Source organism: Myotis daubentonii, chromosome 11 (assembly GCF_963259705.1).
Source record: "Myotis daubentonii chromosome 11, mMyoDau2.1, whole genome shotgun sequence".
Classification (NCBI taxonomy): domain Eukaryota; kingdom Metazoa; phylum Chordata; class Mammalia; order Chiroptera; family Vespertilionidae; genus Myotis; species Myotis daubentonii.
In genome coordinates, this window is record NC_081850.1 from 4,860,151 (window position 1) to 4,869,531 (window position 9,381).

Below are 9,381 nucleotides of genomic sequence, written 5' to 3' on the forward strand. Positions count from 1 at the left end.
GTGGGGTCGCCAGGAGGCTGATAACCTACAGCTCTAACCTACAGCTCAGTAACACCTGTCCAAGCTGGCTACTCCCAGGGCTGGAGCTTTACTAGGCAGCCTCCTTCGTTTGGCTGTGCTGAATGCCGTGTCTTGTGTGCCTGTGGGAAGCACAGCCTGAGGTGGGCAGAATTCTGACATGGCCACAACATTCCCACCCCCTCCTGTGGACTCCCTGGAAACCCCCTCCTGTGAGGGCAGAACCTGTGAGCATGATGGAGCATCGCTCATGATTACATGGCCAATCAGTTGACTTTGAGTTGATCAAAAGGCACATTACCCAGGTGAACCTAAACAGGTGAGTGACATGGACTGACAAGGACTGCCCAATCCTGAAGGAAGAGATAGTCTACGTTGGAGAGGACTGTGGGAGGGACCACATGGTTAGGACCTGAAGACATCCAGTAGCGGAGAGGACCCCTCACTGATGGCCAGCAAGAGAACGGGGACCTCAGTCCTAAGTCGGAGAGAAGATGAATTCTGCCAACAGCCATATGAGGACAAAAAGGGACCTGGAGCTTTGGAAAGGAGCACAGGCCAACTGACACATTGAGAGCAGTCACAGGCGACGCTGGCACACGGTTCAGCCTGGGTGGCTGACCATGGAAACTGAGGATGATGAAGACATGCAGTGTTGCAGTAATTTTTTATGCAGCAAAAGTAAACCAAAACCCACGCTTTCTCATCTGCAAGTGGGACTGATATCTGACAACCAATAGCTTGCAAAGGAGCTCTGCAAAGGCCTTCCTGTATGGACACATCGCCACCCAAAGTCTACAGTTTCCCTGAGGACTCACGTCACGGTGGATATCCCAGGGGCTTGACAAATGTAACATGACATGTATATGTAATTGCAGTGTCACACAATATGATTCACTGCCCTAAAGATTCCCTGTGCTCCGCCTCTTCACCCTTCCCCACCCCAATCTCTGGTGACCACTGACCTCTTTACAGTCTCCACAGTTTTGACTTTTCCAGAATGTCATAGAGTTAGAATCATACAGTATGTAGCCTTTTAGACTAGCTTCATTCACTTAGTCATATGCATTTAAGGTTCCTCCATGCTTTCTTTTTTGTTAACCGTCTTTTCTAACTTTGTTGAGGTATATTGACAAATAAAAGTAAAAATATTTAAAGTTTAAAACATGATGACTTCAGGTAGGTATGCATTTGGAAAGAGTTTTCCCCACTAAGTTAATTAAAACATCCACCACCTCTTGTCACATATGTACACTTTTTTCAGAGGCTGAAAATACTTCACATCTACTCAGCGAATTTCAACTGTTATCAATTAGACTTGCCATGTTTTACATTAGATCCTCAGACTTTATTCATTTTATAACTGAGCTAACGTGCTCTTTTACTAACCTCTCTCTACTTTTCTCGTGCCCAGTCCCTAGCAACACTTTCCTACTGTTTCTAAATGAGCTCAACTCCTTTTTAAAAAATATAGATTGCACATGTACATAATACTATGCAATATTTGCCTTTCTTTGTCTGGCTTATTTTAATTAGCATAATGCCCTCAAGGTTTATCCATATATCACAATGAAAGGACTTATTTATTAAGGCTGAATAATATTCCATTGTGTGTGTAACATTCCATTGTGTGTCTCTGCCTCACATTTTTTAAGTGATTTATCTATTGACAAACACTTAGGTTGTTTCTGTACCTTGGCTATTGTAAATAATGCTGCAGTGAACAAGGGAGTAAAGGAATCTCTTTGAGATAGTGACTTAGTTTCCTTAAGATGCATACCCAGTAGTGGGATCACTGGATCATATGATAGTTCTATTTTCAGTTTCTTGAGAACATCCATACTGTTTCCCAATATAAAGTGGTTGAACCAATTTACATTCCCACCAACATTATACAAACATTTGCTACCGCTTGTCTTTTTGATGATGGGCATTCTAACAGATGTAAGTGATATCTCACTGTGGTTTGGGTTTGCATTTTTCGGATGACAAGTGATATTGAGCGCCTTTCCAGGTACCTGTGGCCATTTATACGTCTTCTTTGGGAAAATGCCTATTCAGATCCTTTGCCCATTTTTAATTGGGTTTATTTATTTAATTATTGCTATGGAGTTGTACAAGTTTCTTTTATATTTTACATAAAAGAATGGTAACCCTTCTTAGATATGTGATTTGCAAATATTTTCTCCCATTTCATAAGCTGTCTTTCTATTTTGCTGATGGTTTCCTTTGCAGAACAGATGATTTTAATTTAATGGAGTCCCACTTTTTTCTTTTTAATTTTTACCCGAGGATATGTTTTTATTGATTAGAGAGAGACATCGATGTGAGAGAGAAACATCGATTGGTTGTCTCCCATATGTACCCCAATCAGCAACCTAGGTATGTGCCCTCACAGGAATTGAACCCACAACCTTTTGGTGTACAGGAGGACACTTTAGCCAACAGAGCCACCCGGCCAGGGCCCACTTCTTTTTACTTCTTTTTTATTTTTATTTAATTATTTCCTGGGGTCCCACTTACTGACATTTTCCTTTTGTTGCCTTTGCTTTGGTCAAATCCAAAACATCATTGCTAAGACCAATGTCAAAGAGGATTTTTTTTAGTTTCAGGTCGTACATTCAAGTCTTTAATAAATTTTGAGTTGTTTTTTGTGTGTGTGGCTAAAGATAGGGTTCCAGTTTCATCATTTTGCATATAGGTGTCCAGTTTCCCAACACCATTGACTGAAGAACCTGTCTTTCCCCCATTGTATATTCTTGGCTCCTTTGTCATAAAATAATTGACCATATATACACATGGGTTTATTTCTGGTTTCTCTATTCTGTTTGATTGATCTATGTGTCTGGTTTTATGCCAATACCTTCCTGCTTCGATTAGTATAGCTTCTAATATTGTTTTAAATCAGGAATTGTGATACCTCAGCTTTGTTTTTGTGATGATTGCTTTGACTATTCAGGTTCTTTTGTGTTTCCATACAAATTTTAGGATTATTTATTTCACTTCTGTGAAAAATGCCATTGAAAGTTTGAGAGGGATTGCATTGACCCTGTAGATTACTTTAGGAAGTGTTGACATTTTACCAATATTAATTTTTCCATTCCATAAGAACAGAATATCATTCATTTATTTGTGTCAATGTTTTGTCTTTTGGAGATTTTAAATAGGTGCAACAGTAATGCCTTGTTTTAATTTATAATTTCCTAATGTTTTTATATGCTTGTCATATGTATATCTTTTTTGATGAGGTTTTTTTTTGGACTTTTACCCATTTTTGAATTGGGTTGTGTGTGTTTCTTATTGTGGGGTTTTAAATCTTCTTTGTACATTTTGGATAACAGTCCTCTGCCAGTTGTGTCTTTTGCAAGTATTTCCCTCAGTTTGTGGCTTGTGATCTCATTCTCTTGACAATGTCATTTGCAGAACAAAAGTTCTCATTTAGTGAAGTCCAGCTTACTAAATTTTTTCATGAATTGTGCCTTTGGTGTTATACCTAAAATGTCATCACCATACCCAAGGACATCTACATTTTCTCCTGCTATCTTCTGGGAATTGTATAAGTTTGAATTTTGCATGTTAATCTTTATGAAAGGAGTAAGATTATGTCCAGATTTATTTTTTTATATGTGGATGTCCAGTTATTCCAGCACCATTTGTGGAAAAGACTCTCTTTTCTCTATTGCATTGTCTTTGCTCCTTTGTGAATGATTAGTTAACTATATTTATGAGGGTCTATTTCTGGGTTCTCCATTCTGTTCCATTGCTCTATTTGAAATTAAAAACACATTTCCATTTTACTTTCATTCCCTTCCAAAATGAAATACTTAGGGACTAATCTAACAAAACTATGTATAAGATCTATATGAAGAAACTACAAAATTCTGATAAAAGAAATCAAAGAACTAAATAAATGAAGAGATATTCCATATTCATGAATAGGAGGACTCAATATTGTCAAGATGTTGGTTCTTCCCAACTTGATCTACAGATTCAATCCGATCTCAATGAAAATCCCAGTAAGTTATTTGTGGATATCAACAATCTGATTTTAAAGTTTATATGAAAAGGTAAAGACGCAGAATAACTAATTCAGTATTGAAGGACAAAAACAAAGTTGTATAACCCACTCCACCTGACTTCAAAACTTACTATAATGTTTACAGAAATTAAGACAGAGTGTACTGGTGAAAGTGTGGACCACACTTCCAGGCCAGGGTTTGGTACACTCTCATTTCCAAATCCTATACAGTCTTTAGTTTCTAAGGACAAGACTGAAAATATTCTTTTATATAAAAATAATTTTATGTTATGTAAAAAATTTAGTAAGCTGGACTTCTGTTATTTTATGCAGGTTTTATGTTATGTTAATTTTACAACAATTAATGCAGAATTAAAACTATTAACAGAAAATGTTGCTATTCGTCTAATAAACTTGGAAGACATAGCTGATAGGACCAGCCCCCAGGGCCTGCGTCTGGCGTGCTGCAGCCCGAAGCCCATCTGGGTGGCAGACAGGTCCACACACAAGGACTCAGCTCATGCACCATGAGTCCCATGGTCTATGCATTCAGTTTGGAATCTGTCCACGGGGGCCTTTAATGGTGGGAGCATGTGGGCTCTCAACACCCAATACAAGACCAATTGCATTTAAACTGGCCTCAAGACACAGGCCACAGTGATGGAGCTGAGGGTGGGTTTCTTGTGTGTGTGGCATTTGAAAGTTCACATGCCCTGCCCTGCCCTGCCCTTGTGTATGGCCCTCCAGCAATCAGCTTTCTGTGAGTTCAGGGCCCAGGGAGGGACTCCCAGTGGTCTATGGGCGCTGGCAGCTGTCAGATATCTCCCCATCTTGAGAGAGGCACGTGCTGGGTTTCTCACCAGCTGCTCCTGGAGACATATCTCTGAATATATGTGTGTATAGCTTCTTTGTTCCGCTGCATTAGCTGAATTCCAGTAGGATCCCTTGCACTCACTGGGCTGTATGCTTCCTTCCACGTGTGCCACAGTGGCCCTCAGCACGCTGTGCCCTGCGAGACCTGGCACTGCTGGGCACCTGCCCACGCAGAAAGAAACACCAGTTGTGAGTTGCAGGATGTGGCAGATCCTGGATCTCAAACTCCCTTCAGCACTTACAAACTGCCCAGTACATTCCAGACCCCAAACTGCCTTCTTCTGACTTCTGTTCACAGATATGGGGCCAGGAGCCACTGAGCCAGGACACATGCTGGGGCCTCTTGCAGGGTCGTGGGGCTGCTCCTTTTCAAGTCTGACCATTCCGCACTGAGCTGAGTTGTCCTCCAAACAGCCACTAAACCCAGGAGCACCATTCAGTGAGGAAAGTGCTAGAAGGACCTCATGGATGGCAAAGTCTGTGGATGTGTCCTGGACACAGGGAGGGGTAGGCGCACATGTCGGGGAACTCACAGGATGGCGGAGGAGAGCAGGAGATCGAGTCCTGGACTTTTATAACTAAACTAGAGGCCAGTTGCATGAAATTCATGCAGGGGGGGAGTCCCTCAACCCAGCCTGCGCCCTCTCCCAATCCGGGACCCCTCGGGGAATGTCGGGCCTAAACCGGCTGTCAGACATCCCTCTCGCAATCCGGGACGCTGCATGCACCAGTGACCATACTTTACATACAGGTGAAAGGCATCTTGCTGCTGTATGGGCAGCTACATTTTTTTGCCCTGATTATAAAAAGTAGTGCATAACATGATCCTTCTGAGGCAGTAGTACCATTTTCCCCATCTTATGGGTGGAAAAACTGAAGCAGAGAGAAGTTAAGTAATTGGTGTTTTCACACAGTTATAAGTGTCAGAATCAGGGCTGACCACAACATGTGCAAGCCAGAGTCCATGCATGCCATCCCTGCATCATCCTGTTTTTTCAGTGTTAGAGTAGCCTTGCCAGGTTTTCATTTTTAAATCGAAGAGACTGTTCCCAATATATACGGTAGGGCCCCTAAGCCTGGCCGGCGATCAGGGCCGATCTGTGGGGTGACCCGCAGGGTGATTGGGGGGCCCCCACTGGCACCCACTTTGGCTAGCCCGGGGCCTGCAGGCTGGGGAAGCTCCTGCTTTGAGGGTCTGCACCCTGGTGGTCAGTGGGCATCATAGCAAGAGGTCATTGTGCCTGTCATTCCACTGTTCGGTCAATTTGCATATTAGGCTTCTATTATATAGGATGATTGGAATGGCCCACCCCTTCCCCACCTCCACTTCCCTTCACCCCTGAGGTCTATAGGGAAAAAAGATAAAATGTTCTAGGTTGTTCTAGAAAATACCTTGAGGGGAAGACACAGGTTCTTACTAAAAAACATGTTCAGGGATGTCAGACTGCCCTTCCCTCTTGCATTCCCCTTTGGGAAGCACCTTGGCAGTTACTCTGGGTGGACAGCAGCCTCGGCCTGGCCAGCTGGACACCTGGACAAGTTAGTGACACTTGTGGTTCGTTTCCCACCCACTAACGCAAGGTGATGCGCTTGTCTCTCAGGTGAACTTGAGATTTGGAACTAATCATTTTTCTAATTCAGCTAATTTCTGTTGGATTACTTAATTTAATATCTACTTTGGACCTGCCTCTGTGCTTGATGCTTTCATAACATCTTTTGAGGTGAGTCCCAAAACTTTAAAGAAGGAGAGGGCGCTATGTTGGCAGGTCCATGTGTTGTGTTTTGTTTTCCATCAGATGACATCACCCAGTCGCTGTGAATTAACTTGCTGTCCTAACGACTGAAGCGTACAGACCCCCAGCATGCAGACCTGACGGGGTGGTGGTGGAGGGATCCGGTTAGGCCCCCGCTCCCCGCCTCGCTTGCAGCTAGGTGCCTGCTGCCGCGACTGTCCCTGGCGGCTCTGCTCACCATCCAGTTACTCAAAGGGGCGAAAGCATTTCTGAGGGTTTGCTGGGTACCAACCACCACCCTTGAGATCCTTGAGATTCTGTTCTCCGACCGATGCTGTTCAGTCCTTCTGTTGTTTTAGACCTTGAACTGCCCCCCAGGGCCGGATTCACTCCCAGCCTAGACCAGATGTCTCCCAGCTTCTCCCTTCTGAGCTCTCTCCTGGGCATGCAGGTGCCAGCTGTGAGACCCGCCACGCTCACAGTGCCCCCAAAATCGGTGCCCTTCCAGGTGCAACCGTCCACGCCCCTCCCCAGGCAGCCTTCTGTGCGGTCCTACGTTCCCCTCACAGACTTCCAGGGCGTCTGTATCATAAGTGTGCTCGCTTCGGCAGCACATATACTAATATTGGAACATACAGAGGAGATTAGCATGGCCCCTGCACAAAGGTGACATGCATATTGGTGAAGCGTTCCATCTTTTAAAAAAATAAGTCAGGAATCAAACAGAGATTCACTGAGAAGACAAGGAGCTCGGTGAGGACAGAAACTATGAGCTCTTGTGTTTGTTTCTCTGAGGCCTAGCATAATATTGGCATATATGTCATATTTGGTTGAAGGAAGAAAAGAAGGAAGGAAGGAAGGAAGGGAAGGAAGGAAGGGAAGGAGGGAGGGAGGGAAGGAGGGAGGGAAGGAAGGAAGGAAGGAAGGAAGGAAGGAAGGAAGGAAGGAAGGAAGGAAGGAAGGAAGACGGGATGGATGAGGAGAGGGGCTTAGATATAAAAAGGAAAATGGCAGATGGCATAGGAATGGGAAAAAATGTTAGTTCGATACCTAAAGCTACAGTTGACAAATTTCCATTGTCCCTAATAATAGAATTGGAGCCATTCTTTTGGCACATGTTCTAGAAACAAGTTTGAGGCCTCCAGTTCTTACCTAGATGCCAACCAAAGTAAGAAAAGCTACCAGTTCCATTGTTGGCCCAATTTAACAAACAAATTAGTCGCAGATTCCAGGGAGGAGCACAGCTCTCCTTAGTCTTAGAGCCACTCCAGGTTGGTAGGATTGACTATTGAACTTGTTTTTTATAAATCAGACCATTTCTTTAAATAAAAATAAAAATAAATTGATTGATTTGAGAGAGACAGTGATGTGTTGTTCCTCTTACCCATGCATTCACTGGTTGATTCTTGTATGTGCCCTGACCGGGGTCAGACCCACAACCTTGGCATATGGGGCCGATGCTCTAACCAACTTGGCTACCTGGGCAGGGCCGATTGAACTTGGCTTTTTAAATTAAGTGATGCTGACCTGTTCCAGTGTCTTCCAGATAAACACAACTCGCTGAGACTATGATTAGAAAGGAAAGAAAATAGTGGCTTGTGCTCAAAGATTAAGGGCTCATTCTTGCAAATTGACTCTACTTCAGGGATCAGGCTATACTAGGAAAATGCCTGGCAGCGCTGGTGTCTACCCAGGAGAGCAACCTCCTAATGGGTTGTGGCCTACCTTTGTGCAGAGATGTGAGTGAGACAGCAATGCTGCCCTGTCCCCAGTCGTCCTAATGGGTCAGCTGCATGACAGTATGACATGTCACCTATGACCACAGAGGGATAAACATGGTTCAGCAAGATTGGCTTGGCAACCTTTATCAAAAAAACCTTATGGTGCAATGTGGAGGCCCTATCTGCCTTGTCCACCCTCAGGACTGGCAGCCACATGAATGGACTAAGAGTGTAATGCAAGCATGTCAAACTTACAGCCTGCAAGCCGCATGCAACCCACAACAAATATTTTTGCGGCCCAGCCAATATAACAGGATGTAAGAAACATTTTAATAAAAATTTCATAACTTCATTTTTACAATATCCTGTTATACATAATCCTATATAATAAAAGCCTAATATGCTTAGTATCTGACCATTCATTCAACCAGTTGCTATGACATACACTGACCACCAGGGAGCAGACCCTCCAACCAGTGGATTAGCTTGCTGCTGGGGTCCGGCTGATCAGGTCTGGGCGAGACAGGCCAGGCCCTCCCTGGAGCCCTCCCGCGGTCCTTCCCTGGCCCTGATTGTGCACCGGTGGGGTCCTTTGGCCTGGCCTGCACCCTCACGCAATCCAGGACCCCTCGGGGGATGTCGAGAGCTGGTTTCGGCCCAATCCCCGCAGGCCAGGCCAAGGGATCCCACTGGTGCATGAATCCGTGCACCCCCCTCTAGTTATTAATAACGAACTACATCATTCACTAATGACTGATTACTAGAATCGTGTTGCATTCATTTCCCTTACGTGCCTTACACGAAGGTGCACCATTTCTCTCCACTAATACTAGCAGCGAATATTTTAGCAGCCGGTGGCCACATCATTAGTCTTGGACTGACTTGTTTGGTGTGCGCAACAGGAAATATTTTGCTTTTGCAGATTTATTTCCATTACGCTTATTAATTTGTGCAGTTATTCAGTGCCTGGTAAGTTAATGTTCAAGAAAAATATTAATTTTTATTAAAATGTCCTATT

At 43.9% G+C, this 9,381-nt stretch overlaps 1 non-coding gene across 1 annotated transcript; it reads left to right on the top strand.

Annotated features, from left to right (window-relative positions):
• Positions 1-7,237: 7,237 nt before the first annotated feature.
• LOC132212852 (U6 spliceosomal RNA) lies at positions 7,238-7,343 on the top strand. The gene has a single exon (XR_009447798.1). It is a non-coding gene; the product is annotated as a U6 spliceosomal RNA (small nuclear RNA).
• Positions 7,344-9,381: the final 2,038 nt, after the last annotated feature.